Source organism: Stegodyphus dumicola, chromosome X1 (assembly GCF_044657685.1).
Source record: "Stegodyphus dumicola isolate Sdum_Otavi_A_Nest chromosome X1, ASM4465768v1".
Taxonomy (NCBI): Eukaryota; Metazoa; Arthropoda; class Arachnida; order Araneae; family Eresidae; genus Stegodyphus; species Stegodyphus dumicola.
In genome coordinates this window covers 34,123,602-34,139,726 of record NC_140780.1, presented here as the reverse complement: position 1 = coordinate 34,139,726, position 16,125 = coordinate 34,123,602, and the positions used below count along the sequence as shown (strand labels likewise).

Sequence of the window (16,125 nt, the reverse complement as noted above, 5' to 3'; positions counted from 1 at the left end):
CCTGCTTCAAATCAGCGCCTAATCGCTCATTAAATTTGTCTGTATTTTTAAACAGTTTAATCTGGAGAATAACTTCATTTGGTTACTCAAATTAAATCAACATTCAGCATAAAAAGAACACACGTAAATAATGGAACAATAAATGTAACTAAAAATGAAGAAACTTAGTTATGAATGGAGTGAAAGAACACTATTGACAAGAGAACTAGAACAATGTCACTCACTTGCGTAAAAAAGACAGACCTTTTTTCCTCTCTGCCCGGAAGACATCTTTTATCCTAGCTGTTATTCCACACATTTTCCTTATCCTTTTTATATTTTTCGTAGCTAGTTTTGCTTTAAGTTAATGGTGTAGGATTGTAATTTTTGCAACAAACAAATTAAACTTTTTTTATACAGGGCCTTTTTAATCAGGACTTGACTGTATGTTATTCTACTTAAAAAGCAACACTAAGTTTTAAAAAATTGAAATTTGATAGAATAAGATTTTAAAATGTAAGTTATCGTAATTTCATTATTGCAGTGTGTAACTTTCTTAATTTGTTGATTGTTAACGGATTGTATTTTACCAAATCAGACAGTTGCGCATACTTAAGTTAAAAAAAGTTCTTTATAATTATTTTGGGGGCTTTTTTTTTTTTTAGAGTTAACAGGCTGTTTTCTTATCGAAACAAGGACAGATCACTTATTTTATCAGTGATTTTTCCCCCTTTTTTTCTTTTTAAAATGTTTGGACTCTTTTGCGATGAGTTGCAGCTAGATTTTTATTCCAGGCAGAATCAAGTAATTGGGAAAACTGATATCCATCGAGTGGGGTCCACGCAAGTGGCTGAGCGGATAGGACCACGTGTACAGTGGTAGTTCGATAGAAATCTCATTTTGTATTTCTCATTTTTTAAGGCACTTAAACTGTTAGTTAAACAATTTAATGAATGTGATTTTTTATTATTATTTAGTTGAATATGCAGTATCTTTAAACCATATTTAAATTAATTTTTAAATCACTCTAAGAATGTAACATTTTTATGAGTTTAGTATATAATCTTAGTTAGTGTTCCAACCCTTCTTAAATGAGCAGTTTGCGTGCTTTGCAGTGTGTATATGCATTTTCGCCTAGTGACGTTTTGCTCCGAAATTCCGTTCTACTTCGCCGTATAGCAGTTTCAGCTCCCTTTAATGGGTCTCTCCCTCTTTGACACTTTTTCGCCGAAATCGCGTCTAACCATCTGACGACAAGAAATGCCTTTTATTCAATTGTTTTTTCACGTAACTGAACAGGGGGGAAAAATTGCCATCTGTCTAAAGGGAGGAGGCCTTCGTGGAGAACTTTCTATTGGAAGCTGGTCATATACTCAGGTTACACATAGGAACACCACAAAAACACCCAAGCAGCCAGGCCGTTCGCCGGAATTCGAATCTTGGGCGTAACTACCAGTGCTCAGGGGCTTTACCGCTAGTCGGCCAGAAATGTCTAGGATTGTTGCGAAGAAGCAACTGATATGTTATGCAGTTGGATTATTTGTATGGGAACGATTTTCAGGGACAGTCTTTTGCAGTTCCCGATCTGTTTGCCTTGTTCTGCACGCATGCCATCTTCAGCAGAGTTCATTGTCAGCATTGAACAACTTTAAACAGTGGCACAGCTTACAGCTGTCTCTCCATACGTCATTGGTAAATTTTTGGACACTTCATCCCCTTCTTCTCTGATAAATCTTGTTTGCGCCTGCGAAATATCTTCTTTCAGGTCATCACAACATACAACAACTGAGTATTAATCGTTATAAATGAATCATTCGTTTGTCATTTGTCTGATGGGCCCTTAAGTGGCATTTTCCTGTGATAGCCATGGGCTCGAATCCCAGCAAATGGAATGGTTACTTTTATGTTGTTATGGTTTTCAGACTGTGTAACGTCAATACGAGACTGTTTCTCATAGAAAATTCTCCATGGTGGCGTTCCTGTCCTTAGGCAGATAACTTACTCGTGGTTTGCCGTAATCAGGTCAGTCCGTTACAATCCAATTTGTGATATTATGCCGTCTGGAAAATTTCTCACAATACTGCAAGGTGTATGAGCTTTAGAACTTACTGACTTTTTTTTTTTTTTTTTTTTTTGTATTATGATGCAAATATGATTGAGTCAATAAAAGTTTGAACAAAAGCTTATAATTTCTGTTAATATTCACCAACTGAATGGCAATAGGTTTAATTTTAGAGATATAAATATTGAAATTATGTAGAAAAATTGGAAATATCTTAATAACCATTTAAGAGTGTATATTCTTTAAAATGTGTTTTCTTAATATGCATTTTTTTTCGAAAATCTATTTATTTATATAAATATAGGACTTTATAGTCCTAAAACTTACACAAATATGTACCAAGTTGTTTGATGTTTTTCATTTCTATGGTTATTATTATTGTTTGCTTAATAAATTGTGGGAAGAATTTTAGTATAGAATGAAAAGAAAAACTATTGGAAATATCAATGTAATTGAAACCTTACTTCCAGATTATTACGCATACACACCCGTCGAATTTAAGATTACCGTGTTAAAAGTTCTGCGACTGTCTCATTTTCGTTTACTGAACTGTATGTTTAAGTTTGAGTTAAAAGTTTTTTTTTTTTTTTTTTTTCTAAATCTGATGTTATTTCTTTCGTGGATGAAAAGCCTATAGTAAATACCGCAACCGCATATGTTTTTATATTTTATTTCTGGTTAAAAAAATGTTTATACTTACTAGGTTTCTGGGAGCTGATCATTTCAGTACAACATATGTTTTATTTTGATTACGCATGTTTTCATTTTGGAAGCTGTTTTAAGGTCAGTTTTTCTTTTTTATTTCTTTCATTTCATAAACTTCATATTTTGTTTTATTACTGATTCCGGAGTGATATGTACTTAGGCTTCTCTTTCAGTTAAAGCGTCCAGAAAGCATTTCTTTCACGTTCCTTTCTTTTGACGCCATTTTAATTCTGTAGTTTTGGAATATACACTATGCATACGTTTTTTGTCAGATATCTAATTCCGTGATCATTTTCTGATTTAAAAAAATAATATTTGAATTAGTGCTTGAATTATAGCGAGAATTTTATTTTTACAACTGGAGTTCATTAAATATTGTACAGATTTATCCTTTTTGTGATTTACGTTAAAAATGACAAAACTCTGATGTTATTGTTGTATGAGGTTTGCTTTTCTCGAAAGGAGATTTCATTACTATACAATTTATAGCATAGATGGTGGTTTGATGCTTGGTCGGTATACAGGCCTGCAGCAGGTGATAGTGATCCCTACTCTTACCAGTTATTGAGTCCCATTAACTAACTGCCAAGTGAGTCCCATTAGAACCTGACTTGTGATATAACCGTAAAGTTATTCTCCAAAAGAGATAAGTGCCTGACGGGGGAGAGAACAGACTGAAGCCCTTTGCTTTTGAAGATCGGGTGGAAATTGGTTGGTGTCGATGCTGGTGTTCTCCCGGAATTCATACATTTGCAAAGACACAATATCAAACCGAGTAGTAAAAGCATTATGGAATTCTAATTTCTCTCATTAGTCATCCTGATTGTTCAGTGGAAATGAGCAGCGTAGGGCCTAAAAAATCTATTTTCCTCTAGAATGTCGTACTCCAAGAATTCTGCAAAATTTGCTGCGTTTTTTTCTTAAAGTTCGCTCATAAATCTTCCATTAATCCGTGTGGGGAAATCTTTGATTCGATTTTTAAATCCGAGTGCAGGCTTCGGTTTTTTTATAAAATACGGACACCTGTTATAATTCTAAGAGCTTTATTTTGCAACACCTGATGTTTTTTGTAGTCTTTCTCGCTGGCAGTAGTCCAGGCGGGACACGTATATGTAATAATAGGCGTAATAGATGTGATATAGATTCTTCTCTTGTTAGACAGAACAAGAAACTGATAGAACTTATAGAAAGCTGATCATTTTTAAGCAGTGGAAAAAGTTCGAACATTATTCCGTACGCTTTTCCACACACTTTGGCTATGTGAGTGGACCAGATGAATAATTGGCGCTGTACAGTCTGGGAATCAGGGTACCGAAGAGGGTACATCTTTCGTGACAGCTGTCATTTTGCTTTATTTTCTATCCAGCAGAATTTTTGAATTGTCAGGTTGAATACTAATTTTCCATTTACAACACCATTTCTCAATGGCGGGGATTTTCTGTATTTTGACGAGGGCGTGATTTGGCGATTTGTATTAATAGTACCAACCGTATTATCGGCGTAACAAGCCAGGAGCGTGTTGTGGTCGTCTTTGAAACGGGGAAGTCGTTGACATACAAAATGTAAAGTATCGGCGCCAAGATACATTCTTGCGGAACGTCCGCATGTATGCTTTTAACGCCGGGGATCTCATTTCCATGTTTAACGTCGAAAGTGCGACTTTCCAAGAAAGATTTAATCAACAGAACAGGGCTTCTGGGCAGTCCCAACTTGATCAGCTTATATATGAGGCCTGGATGCCAGACGCGGTCAAAAGCCTTGGCCAAGTCCAGCACCAGGATTGCAACACACATCTTGTTATGAAGGGCTGAGCCGATGAACTCAGTAAGGCGAACGAGCTGCGTACACGTAAAAAGTCCCTTTATAAATCCGTGCTGATGATCAGCGAGGCACTGGAGGTCATTCTTGATGCGATTGTAAATCAAACATTCTAGAATCTTGCTGAGGGCTGACAACAGGCTTATCGGTTTGTAATTAGCAGGATTTTCATGTGATTTTCCAGGCTTAGAAATCAGAAAAAATAGTTGCATGCCTCGAAGCCTTCGGAAAATAGTTATTGTGCAAGCAGGCATTAAGAATGAATGCCCATGAGTTTACAAATATTTTTAAATGGCATGTTTTGAAGTATCTGTTTAACGTCATCTTTACTGGGGGTCTTTCTAGGTTTAAGCGATCTAATGATAGAATTTAACCTCGTGCCGAGAAGCCATATTTGCAATGTGCATTATACTGGACGAGTTTAATAAATTCACTGATATATTTCACAACCTCTTGGTTCGAATCGATATCAGCTGAAGAGGTGTTATAGCATGGATGCATTTAAAATTTGTGATATCCAAACGCTGTGTATTTGGTCTTGCAGTTTAGGTGAAAGGATTGCTGCATTAGGGCGAATTTTATTTCTTTGGGGAAGAGAGATTGTTTTTAAAGAATATCAAACTATCAGGCTTTCTAGATGAAATATTGGCAGTCGTCCAGAAATTTCCCTAACTAATCAAAAGTTTCAAGAAGCTTCGTAACTGCATAGACTTCAGTACAAAAATAAACTGTAGAATTCATCCTGACGCTGAACTAGTGATTGCAACACTAGTTCAGCGTTGACTGTTTATAGTTCATAAATTTTAAATTAGGCATTTTGCGAAGTTAGCTCGAAAATGTCTGAGGGAAAAATGGCTTCTTATAACACCGTAACAGAATGGTTTCGTTATTTCTTGACAAGGAACTAACGAATGCCACCCTGATTTTTCGTTACGAGAATCATGGCGATTAGACACTTCCTACCTCCATGACGAGAACAGACTCATGCGCCTGCGTGGTATATGGCAGCGTTTCTTAAGATAAGTAGGTGATATATAATGTGATTTCTAAATCTTTAAAATGTGCAAATGAAAAACTCATAATCTAATGTAAAGTATTTGTTCTATAATACATAATTTTCCAGTATCAAATACACCCAAACCAGGAAACTTTGATTAACGGCTTTTAACTGAACGGCCGGGCCCAGACATATATATTTATAAGTTATTTTTATATGACGTTATGCACTTCTCTTGTGGGAGAAAAAGTAATGATAATTGTAAAAATAAGACTATAATGCTACATATATTCTACTTTTATGTTAAAGTAAATATGTTTGAGAAATATAAACTGAAACAGTTTTGTTACAGATTAGCAAAACTTCAGCGCATGTATCGTCCTGGGTGGAAGTCCTGATCGTCTGACAGGGTGGTGTATCCGCCGTACCTAGAAACCAATTATTATCAAATGTTTGAAAGATACTCGGAGACTGGTTAGAGAGAACCAGTCTTTTTCCCGCTCAACCTTTTCGCTTTCCCTTCTCTTTAGACTCCCCTCTATTTTTCCTCCCACCCTCGTTATTATCATCATCCGGTTACGCATTCGATTTTCTTTCCTCTCCCCTTTTCCTTTCAGACGTTGAGACAAATGTCGACGGTGTCTGCAGTGGCATTGCGCATGGTCTAAGAAACTCATTCGCTGTGTTCGAAGAGAGACCTTCGATCAAGACATTGTTCTTTTCTGCAAATGAGATAGCCGCTTTGTGTCTTAGTTTCATGCTTCTAATTAGCCGAGTAAACGAGATAAAAGCTTGTAGCGACTGCTTTTGCTGAATTGCTGAAATGTAAACAGGACTTCTTTTCAGTTTAGTTGGTTCTGATATTATTCATCATTTGTTTGATGAGCCATTCGTCTTAAAAATAAATCTGTTGAAAATATCCGTTGATTATTTTGAAAACTAGTTAAGGTTCTACTGGTTTTTATTTCTTTGTATAATGTCGAATTTCACAAGTTATATTTTCCTGAAAAATAGATATTACATTGTAATAACGAAACAAAAGTTTTCAATACTTATGTTTTAAAGGTTTGTAGAATGAGAACAATCTCAAATTACACATAACTTTATTATTTACGCTCTTTTTAATTTTAGAAGTAGCGAGAAGCGGTTCTACCATAGACGTATTTCGAACCAAACTTTTAGTTAAGGCTGCTAGGGGTACATTTTTTATTGCTTGATTAGCCTAGTTTAAGTGTTAGGGAATGAATCACATTATTTTTATTGAAATGATAAGTGGCTAAAGTTTGAAAGAGATCGAAAGTAAAATAACTGAGAAGGTAAAATGGCAAAAGCACGTTAAAGTACTTCTGGAGCTGTATTAAAATTTATCTTTTTTATATAGACGTATATGCATTGTCTTTACGCAGTATTTACTAGAAAAATAATATTGCCTTGTGTCTTCTTTGTCAAGAGTTTAGTAATATGATTTCTGAAAAATGTTATAATGTCTCAATATCCTTTTTCTTCTTCGTATTTTTTTAAGAGACTAAAACTAGAAATCAATGATAAGTATTCTACTAATCCACTAAAATCTTGTGGTTTAGGTCGACACTTTTTGCATAACTAATTATATAAATCAGGTAACACAAGTATGAATCTTATAAACAACTATGTTATCTTTCCTACAGGTAGATAACATGAAACAGGTACATTTCCTACAGGTAGATAACATAGAATGTAGAATACAGATAGTTTAAAATGTTACACCCGATTAACCAACTTGTAATGGACCGATACATACCGACTGAACGAATGACCTATGAATCATTCCGCATAATAAAATGAGTACATAAAATAACGTTTGTAGGTTGCAAGGTAGAGTAAGTATACGTTTAGTATATGAATAGTTATTAATTATTAATTAATTTATTTAAAGCATCAGAAATTGAAATTAACGAAAGCTGGATAAAAACCAAAATAATGTTTTAAGCGACTACAGTACAAAGTGAAAACAAAAAAATCTGATGTGGCCAGCATATGACCTTCCCCAAACTCTTTATAAGAATGCATAAATCATAAATATTTAAAAAGTGTTCTGGGGACCCTAAATTGTACTTGTTTACTGAAAACTCACTATCAAATTTTTGGACCGAAACATTACCTCCTTTGCCTATTCATATAGGTTGAGAGATAAAAATATATAAAGTTTTTGTAAAATAAGCTTTTCTTTAAACTTGTAATTAACTAATTAAGAGGAGAAAAATAATTTATCATATAGTTTAATGGGAACAGAAGATTAAATAATTCTCTTTGTAAAACTCATGTACGATTTTATATCACTAATAATAAAGTGTAGGACGCCTTTTATAAAGTTTTAAAAATATTAGCTTATATTTTTGACAGTGTAACTCTGTAATTAGATTTTGCTATTTAGACGCCTATGCTTTTATAAATTCGAGATATAAAATCGTAGATGAATTTTGTAAAGACAATTCTTTAATCATTTGTTCCCATTAAACTTATAAGTTACTTTTCTCTTTTTAGTTCATTAATTATTTCACGAGTTTTAAATAAAGCATTATTTTCTAAAAACACTTTCTTCAGTCCCCCCTTTTCTTTTATTCTTTTTAAAGTCTTAGTGACATTTTATCAGTAAAATTATTCAACTAAAATTTCGTTTTTGAACAGCAAATATCCACTTTTTTAATTCTGACAATTCTGTTATTATTTACAACCTAAAACATATTGCTTCTAATGTAATATTCAGATTAATGTATATTATCTGTGAGAAAAAAAATCATATATTAGATGTAGACTATGCTGGATGTGTACTCCCATTTTCTTCATTTTCCCTGAAGTATTACTATTATACTTTTTTTTTTAAAGGCAGTTTTGTGCTACCAAGCTATTTATAACAGATACATTTTAGGCTGTTAGAATTTTAAAATTCCATAAAAGAATATTAAGTTGAACGAGTGAATGAAAAAAATCAGCTTTTGAAATGAAATACTCAGAAAAATGGGCATAAACATATAAATTTTTTAAAATTCCCATTTTATATTTTTTCTCTCAGTTTTGCACAGCAGATATCGTAGTTTTAAGATCTGTATAGCAGATTTCGTAGCTTAAACTCTGTTGTTTTTAAGACTGATAAAAATGAAATGACTAGTAAATGCAAAATATATTTATAAAAGAAGGAGGAAGGTATAACACGTATAAAATTGCAGAAGACTCACTGTAGTAAGCTTAATTTCTTTGGAAGTAATTTTTTATAGCAACGGGATGGAGATAAATAAATAAAATCAATATTAGATAAATATATACGGAATCAAGAAAAAATAGTGTGACGTATAATGACATCATAACTTAAGCGAATAACGTGACACCCACTGAAGAAACAAAACTTACCTTATTTTAAAAAATGTAGAAAATCGCCTAATTAATATCTCTTTATCATTTCTGTGTTAAGAAGGCGAAGAGTTTGTTTTATAATCTGTGAAAGTTTAAAACTTTATAACAGATGTATTTTCAGATTATGAAATTGTAAAATAATGTCGAATGGTCGAAAGAAAAACAAGCGATTTTCTAAAATTCCTCAAAAAATCATTCGTAGTTCAGGTAGATGATGCGTACAGTTACATTCTGAAATTTTAAGTGGCTTCATTAATCGAAGGTAAGGTCCCACCAGCGACCGAGCGGTAAAGTCGCTGAACACTGGTAGTTCGGTCCGAGGTTCGAATCCCGCGAACGGGCTGTCTGCATGGGCGCTTTCGTGGTTTTCCCCATGTGTAACGTGTATACGAGACAGTACCACTTAGAAAGTCCTCCACGAAGGTATCCCTCCCCTTAGGCAGATAGCCCTAGTGTGCTTTGCCATAAATAAATAAACCAAACCAAATCGAAGATAAGTGTGAAAAATCGTTTTAACACTAAATCTTAAAAGCTCTAAATCGAATTTTGAAAAACATTCTTTACTACATTGTGTTGCCATCCACAAACAGCGTTTGAGCAAAATTGAGCGCAATAAATTATTAGGAAAGGCCTTTAAAAAAAAATCGAAGCGACAAACACTACAAAAGAGCTAAATGAAAAGACAGGTAACAGCCATTCAGTTCATACGTTATACGTCAATAACGTCATACTCGAGAGCTTTTAAAACTGTGATTAGCGGTGCTCTTACTTTCTGTTTCTAAACAAAGTAATGTGTGCTCTTTCAAATGACAACAGAAATTTGATTCGCTGAGGAAAGACTTGATTGCCGATTAAAACGAGACCTGATAAGAATGTTTGTTTGTATGTTTCAATCGATAACGGCAGGCTCACCAAGCCAAAAAAATCCGGCATTTTTTAAAAAAAGAATCAGAATTCTTTTTACCGACAAAAATAATTTTGAAACACTTAAAGCAAACAAAAAGATTTTTTTTTTTTTTTTTTTTTCGAATTAACTATACATAACATTCAGTTAATGCCTAAAAGAGCAGTCTGCAAGTTTTAAATGCAGTTGATACAAAAATAGTCATATATTAAAAATATTTGTATTATTTGAAGCGTTTTATATAACTGTATTATCTGAAGCGTTTTATAGAAAATTTAATAGTTTATTTCTTTTTCATATTATTATCAACAACAGTAGCAAATTATGCTTTCTTTCAGAAAGAAGCATCGTAAGTTTACCCATAGTAATTACCATGTAGGCATTTTATGCTAATAAAAGTTTTTCCTAATGTATCATCATTCATATTAAATTTAGACCATGTTTTGATAACATTATTAAAAATTCTTTCACACTCCTCTCTGTATGGAACTGTCAAGATGGACATTATTTTAGACTTACTGTACTTTAAAAATCCCAGGAGCCCTTTTCCATTTCCGATTAGATTCCATTAAGAATCAATTCTTGTTGATTCTATAACGTTATTCGAGGATTTGCAGAGCTGTGATTGCAATTTATTTCTTGCAACATCAATACCTTCGTCTCTGAAAACAAAGTTAAGGAAACCTGAAAATAAAATTAAATAAATAAATAAATTTAAAAAAAAAAAGAAAAAGCAATTGCTAGAGTAAAAACATTCGCAACTTTAGCACATAAAATTATTTCTGTTAATTAGAAATATACATCGTATGTAATCACATGCTAGACAGACGTTAACTTTTAGCATGTAAATTTTTCCATCTGGATGCTGTTCCGCTGCTTTCTTAGCTGCAGCCGCTATTCTCAAACTCTCAGTTTTTTTTTTTTTTTTTTTTTTTTTTTTTCATTTTTAATTTTCCTCCCATTTTACTATAATTTACATGACACATCGAATCACACAAGGAAATAAAAGCTGGTTTTTACAAACTGATGAAGTCTCTAAACATGTCACAGACCATTGAATGCAGAACATGAATTAAATGGAAGTCTTTGCAGCGGAAATGTCTTAACAAAGCTTTTTTCCTTTTTCATATACTCCATTTTGCCATCATTAAGGTCCGAACATGAAAACATAAATAATCGTTTTTTACGAGATAAACATTAACTGGCGAATGTTTCCCTTGCCGAGAATTTTTTGTGAGCGACTTCTGTATCAACTTTTATTTTTTGTTATATTACTTAAATGGCAAATAAGTTGCTTACTTTTGAAGTTGCTTTATTTTTCTCAAACTTTTTTTTAAACGGGTGAAGCTGTAGTCACATCTTCATTTTCTTTAGATATTTTAGATCTTTCAGCACAGCATTTTATCTTAACTGGTGGGTTCGATTGATTTAGAGTTCTAGACAAAGATTTCCCTAAAGATAGCCCCGCTTACATTCATGTTTCAAAGTATTTCTTATATTAGTATTATGCTAGCTGTAGAAATTGTTTCAGTTTTTCTTTCCTTTTAGAACTCATTCCAAGATAGTAATAAACGTTCAACAACGGACTCGTCTGTATGTACTGATAAAGAAGCTGCATCATTTTTAGGTGCTAAATTTAAAATGTGACAAGTATACCCCATAATCTGTCAGAAAATCTGGTGTCTCCCCTCGCAATATGACTGCAGCACCTTCAGACTTCAAGCTTACCATTACCTGTGGATTGTATGCAACAAAAGCTAAACAGAAACAAGCCCAAAGGAATTCCATTTTTCTGCAAAGTTTGATTGATTGTACTATGTTAAAGCCTGCAGAATCTCAATTCAGGAGAGGGACACAAAGTAAATTATATTAAATTTCTGCAGACAGATGATTAAAAAAACTAGCAATTGAATAGTTTTGCATCAGTATTATCCCTTCCAAAGCAGAACAGAGGTGTTTTAAATGCAATCAACAACTGTAGAGTATTGATTTTTCACAGCCATTTATTTAACCAACTGCAGTTTATTTTTATTCGTTCTTATGAATATTTCTTAGCAATTTCGCTGTCTGGAAGCATTTTAAAAATAAAACCGCATCGTGATCGGAGGCATTGAGCCGCAGTTTATGCTGAAATTAATCGACAGAAAATAGATGTTATACATTAATAACTTTTTGGTTCTTTGTTTCCACAGAAAAATTCAGTTTTTCGTTTCTCTCTCTCCCTTCACTTCACTAATATTGTCCTTGTGTTTTTTGGTTTGGTGCACAGGTTTTTATTACATTGGCTCTAGCATAATGTGTAACTGAAAAACCGCTATGGTAAACGGTATACAGCGCAAACGTATTGCTTTTTGCTTGGTGAAATAATACAGGGAAGGTCATCTGTTTACTTTTTTTTTAAATACATGGACCGGTGGCGCAGTGGCTAGAGCGTCGAGCACCAGCACCACAAGTCCGGGGCTCGATCCCCGGGCTGGGCAAGTATGACTCGGCCTTTTATCCCGTGAGCGGGTCGATAAAATGAGCACTGCCGGCCATGGTTTTCTAAGGACTGTAGCGCCATGAGTTTAGTTTACATGAGCATTTTCTTTTTTTCTTTGGTATAACTCAGAAACAAGACTGCATATTCTTAAATAACTTCAACAGGAATATAAAAGCACACCCTTTAAGGACGCCAGAAATGCAGAGAACTGTTACAATTTTACTTTGTGCTCATTAGTTGATGAGCAGGAGATACTTATGCTTGAGAGTCTTCGTGGAATGCTTTCTAAGGGAAACTGGCTCATATTCACGTCAGTGATGTACTCGTGGAGAAAACCAGGAAATCGCTCATGCAGCTACTCAGTTAGCCGGAATTTATATCCAGACTGCAATACCAGTGCTGACCAGTTTTGTCGCTGGTGGGCCTTACTGCATATGAGAGAAACACTTCTGACAGTTAGTGTTCGGAGTCATTAAAATTATTCATGTTCTTCTTTATGCACTGTCTAAACTTGGAGAAATTTTAAAAAGACAGCAAAGTTGTTGGCTAATGCTTTATTGATTTAAAAAATTCCATACCTATTATCTTTTTTCTTTGAGAAATTTCTATATTACGCGCTGGTACAAAAATAAATTCTCCTTGCATTGTTTTTTTACACATTTGAGAGGAGTCTGAATCCTTGAACTTGGCCTTGAAGATTTGTCTTTGAAAGGTTTCCAAAGTTTTTGGAAGTCGTTACGATTACAGAGTTAAACCTATAAGTACATTTGATAGAAGGCGTTTATTGTTCTTTTTCGCATTTATTTTAATTTGTAGTTTTATCTCTCAAAAGTATGTTTTACCCAACTAAAATTAAGGGATGATTGAAATTAATTAGTTTAGCATTAATGGCATTTTTATTTCCTTGTATGAAGTAAAGGAACTCTTGTAATTACGAAAAATTTCAGGTATCATATTTCAAGAAAAATATCCATTTTGATCGTTCCCAAATCCATTTCGACCCTTTTTTTTTTTTTTTTTTTTGGCGAGACGTCTGTACGTACATAGAGTATTAAGGACTGTTTTTACTTTCTTGTCCGAAGTAAAGGAAGTATTGTAATCGCGAAAAATTTCGGGTATCACAACAATTTCAACCGAAATATCGAATTAGACGAATTTGTTTTTATGTGACTTTTGTATGTACGGACAGAATAAAGGACAATTTATTCTAAAATGAATTGCAAAATGGATTTTTTTCGTGACGTCTGTACGTACGACCGTATCTCTCGTAACTAAAATATGATTAATCGTATAACGTTAAAATTTTACATTGTGGGACTGTTATTACGCACCTCCCTTTTTTTATTGCAATCCGGCCGTACCAGAAATTTATATATTCGTTCCTGCCCGACTTAAAAGCCCGTAAGCCCCGTAAAAGTATAAATTTTCACAGTCGTATGCAGAAATCATATACTTCCAATTACGGAAGTGTTTTAAAAACGGAAATATTCATGTTTTTGCAATGTCAAATTAAGAAATAAATTAATTTTCGACAAATAGCGAAATATAACTTCTAATGCTATCTCCCGTTTCCTATACTTAAACTTGGGAAAGTTTTACACTCGTTATGAAAAAATAAAATTATAAGAAGTTAGTCTCTCGTACGACAAAAATTGACCGGAATATTTAATGTCAAAATTTGCAGTTTTTGACGCCATTTTCAGAAATCGGTTAATTTAGTTAGAATAATTCGTGGAAATAAGTTTAAATGTAATGTAGCAAAAAGTGTGTATAATTTAATAGACCATACCAGAAAGTTATGTGGTGATTTTTTATGACAGTTGTTTTGACTTATGATGTTGTTATTCATTGATAAAAAGTGTATTATGCGGCGAAATCTCTACAAGTTAACCATATAAGCAATTTTTTCAAAATTGTGTGATAACAGAGGCTCTGCCGAGGCTAACTGATGTTAGGGTAAGTGAGACATCCTCTTATAAAATGTAATTAATTGAAGGTATAATTAATAATATGTAGTTGTAATATAACAAAATTAAAATGTTATGAATTAAATACTAAATATAATAGGAAGGAATATAAAGGAGTATTTTGGAAGCGCAGTTTGAAATTTATCTTTTTAGCCCAAAGGGCGTTAACCCAGAAGGGCTATTTATTTCGTTTTGGCATTTTACATTGAAAACTTTAAATGTCGGTTCACTTTTCAAATTGTTGCCACCAAATATTATTGCCCTGTGTTATATTTAAAACACTTAAATAATGAGGAATCTGCACAAATGTATATATGTTTTCCGTATTGTGATGAAACAACGGTACCTAGAACCATCAAATTTTGAATAACGTAAATCTTTCACCGAATATGGGCATCTGGAAGCCCTAATTTGGTATTTGAAAATTTTCGAATTAGATTTAAAAAAAAAAAAAAAAATCTGAAAGCTTTCAGATTTTACATTACGCTCAAAGGGACTTTTTTTAACGTTTTGTGTGCGGAACCAATTACCTGGACTATTGAGAAGTATTGTCGTATTCCTCCAGAAGCTATGTCAGTTTTGAGAGTCTTTGGTTTAAAATGTAATTAATGAAATTCTATCCTTTCCCATATTTACACATTAGTATCAGCTTTGTAGGTGGTTATTTTCTTTTTGTTTAGTTTATTATGGAAAATTTCAGCCTCGTTCCCTTTCCCTAGGGCTGCACCTAAAGGAAGGGATACCTTCATGGAGGACATTTTAAAGGAAACTTGTTGGTGGGGAAACTGCGACAAGCTGACCACTTGTCCAAGGCATATATTCATGCACCCCGGGGCCCACGGTAAAGAAAGCAGATATTAGGGCACTGCAGGCCATGGCTCTCTAAGGGCTGTTGCGCCGTGAGTTTAGTTTTGTTAGTGGGGAAAACCATGAACGCCCATGCAGCCCAGGGCTAAAGGGCTGGCTCATCAGCTCCTCGCCGCTGAAACCGGAAGAAGAGAGTGATGACGTAGATGGGTTCGCTTGCTGCTTTGAAAGAGTGCCTTATACCACCTTCGGTTTCATGAGTATTTGCTTGAAAATCAAAAGTTTTTGAACAACTGTTCGGTAAATAATATGAGGAAGATATTTTATCTAATGAAATTACAATGTGTATGGATATATAGCTGACCTAGTAATGTAGCTATGGTCGATTTAATTAAACTATAGTACGCGTAAAATGTAAGCCTTAAACTAATATTTAAAGTCGAATATACATTAAATATGGTTAATTTTTTTCTACAATATTTTTTGAAATGTATGTAAATAGTAACTTATCGATAAAAAACATTGACAAATTTCTATATTTACGAATAATTCTTTTTGAGTTAAAATACCACAAGTTGGATTATAGAAATATCAAATAAAATTATGCAAACGTATTTTCAGAATACGTCCTTACAAACTCATCTGATTAAAAGCTAATGAATGCTAACAACAAATTTCATAATATATTAAATCTAAACAAAGTTATTTGTATTTCGGTATATATGGTTAAAACATAAATTTTCATTTTCCTTAATTTTCCATTTTCTCGATTAATTTTTAGGCCCGAAAGGGATGTTATTATGCCCAAATGGGATATTAGTCTCGATACGGCATTTTGAGTTGAATAACTGTAAACGGCGTATGCGTTTCAAATTGTTGCCACCAAACATTATCACACTGTATTATATTTAAAGAAATTAAATAATGAAGAATCTGCATGAATGTATACATGTTTCTCGAACTGTGAAAAAACAACTGTACATAGAGCCACCAAATTTTGAATAACATAATTCT

At 33.5% G+C, this 16,125-nt stretch overlaps 1 protein-coding gene and 1 long non-coding RNA gene across 3 annotated transcripts in view; one reads left to right on the top strand and one right to left on the bottom strand.

Annotated features, from left to right (window-relative positions):
* The window catches only part of CtBP (C-terminal binding protein), a 181,936-nt gene that overhangs the window by 17,908 nt on the left and 147,903 nt on the right, over positions 1-16,125 (top strand). The window lies entirely within an intron of this gene.
* LOC118184519 (uncharacterized) overlaps positions 1-16,125 on the bottom strand; it is a 30,737-nt gene that overhangs the window by 795 nt on the left and 13,817 nt on the right. The window contains exon 2 of the long non-coding RNA XR_004757442.2: positions 10,375-10,539. This is a non-coding gene — a long non-coding RNA (uncharacterized LOC118184519). The remainder of the gene's footprint in view (positions 1-10,374; positions 10,540-16,125) is intronic.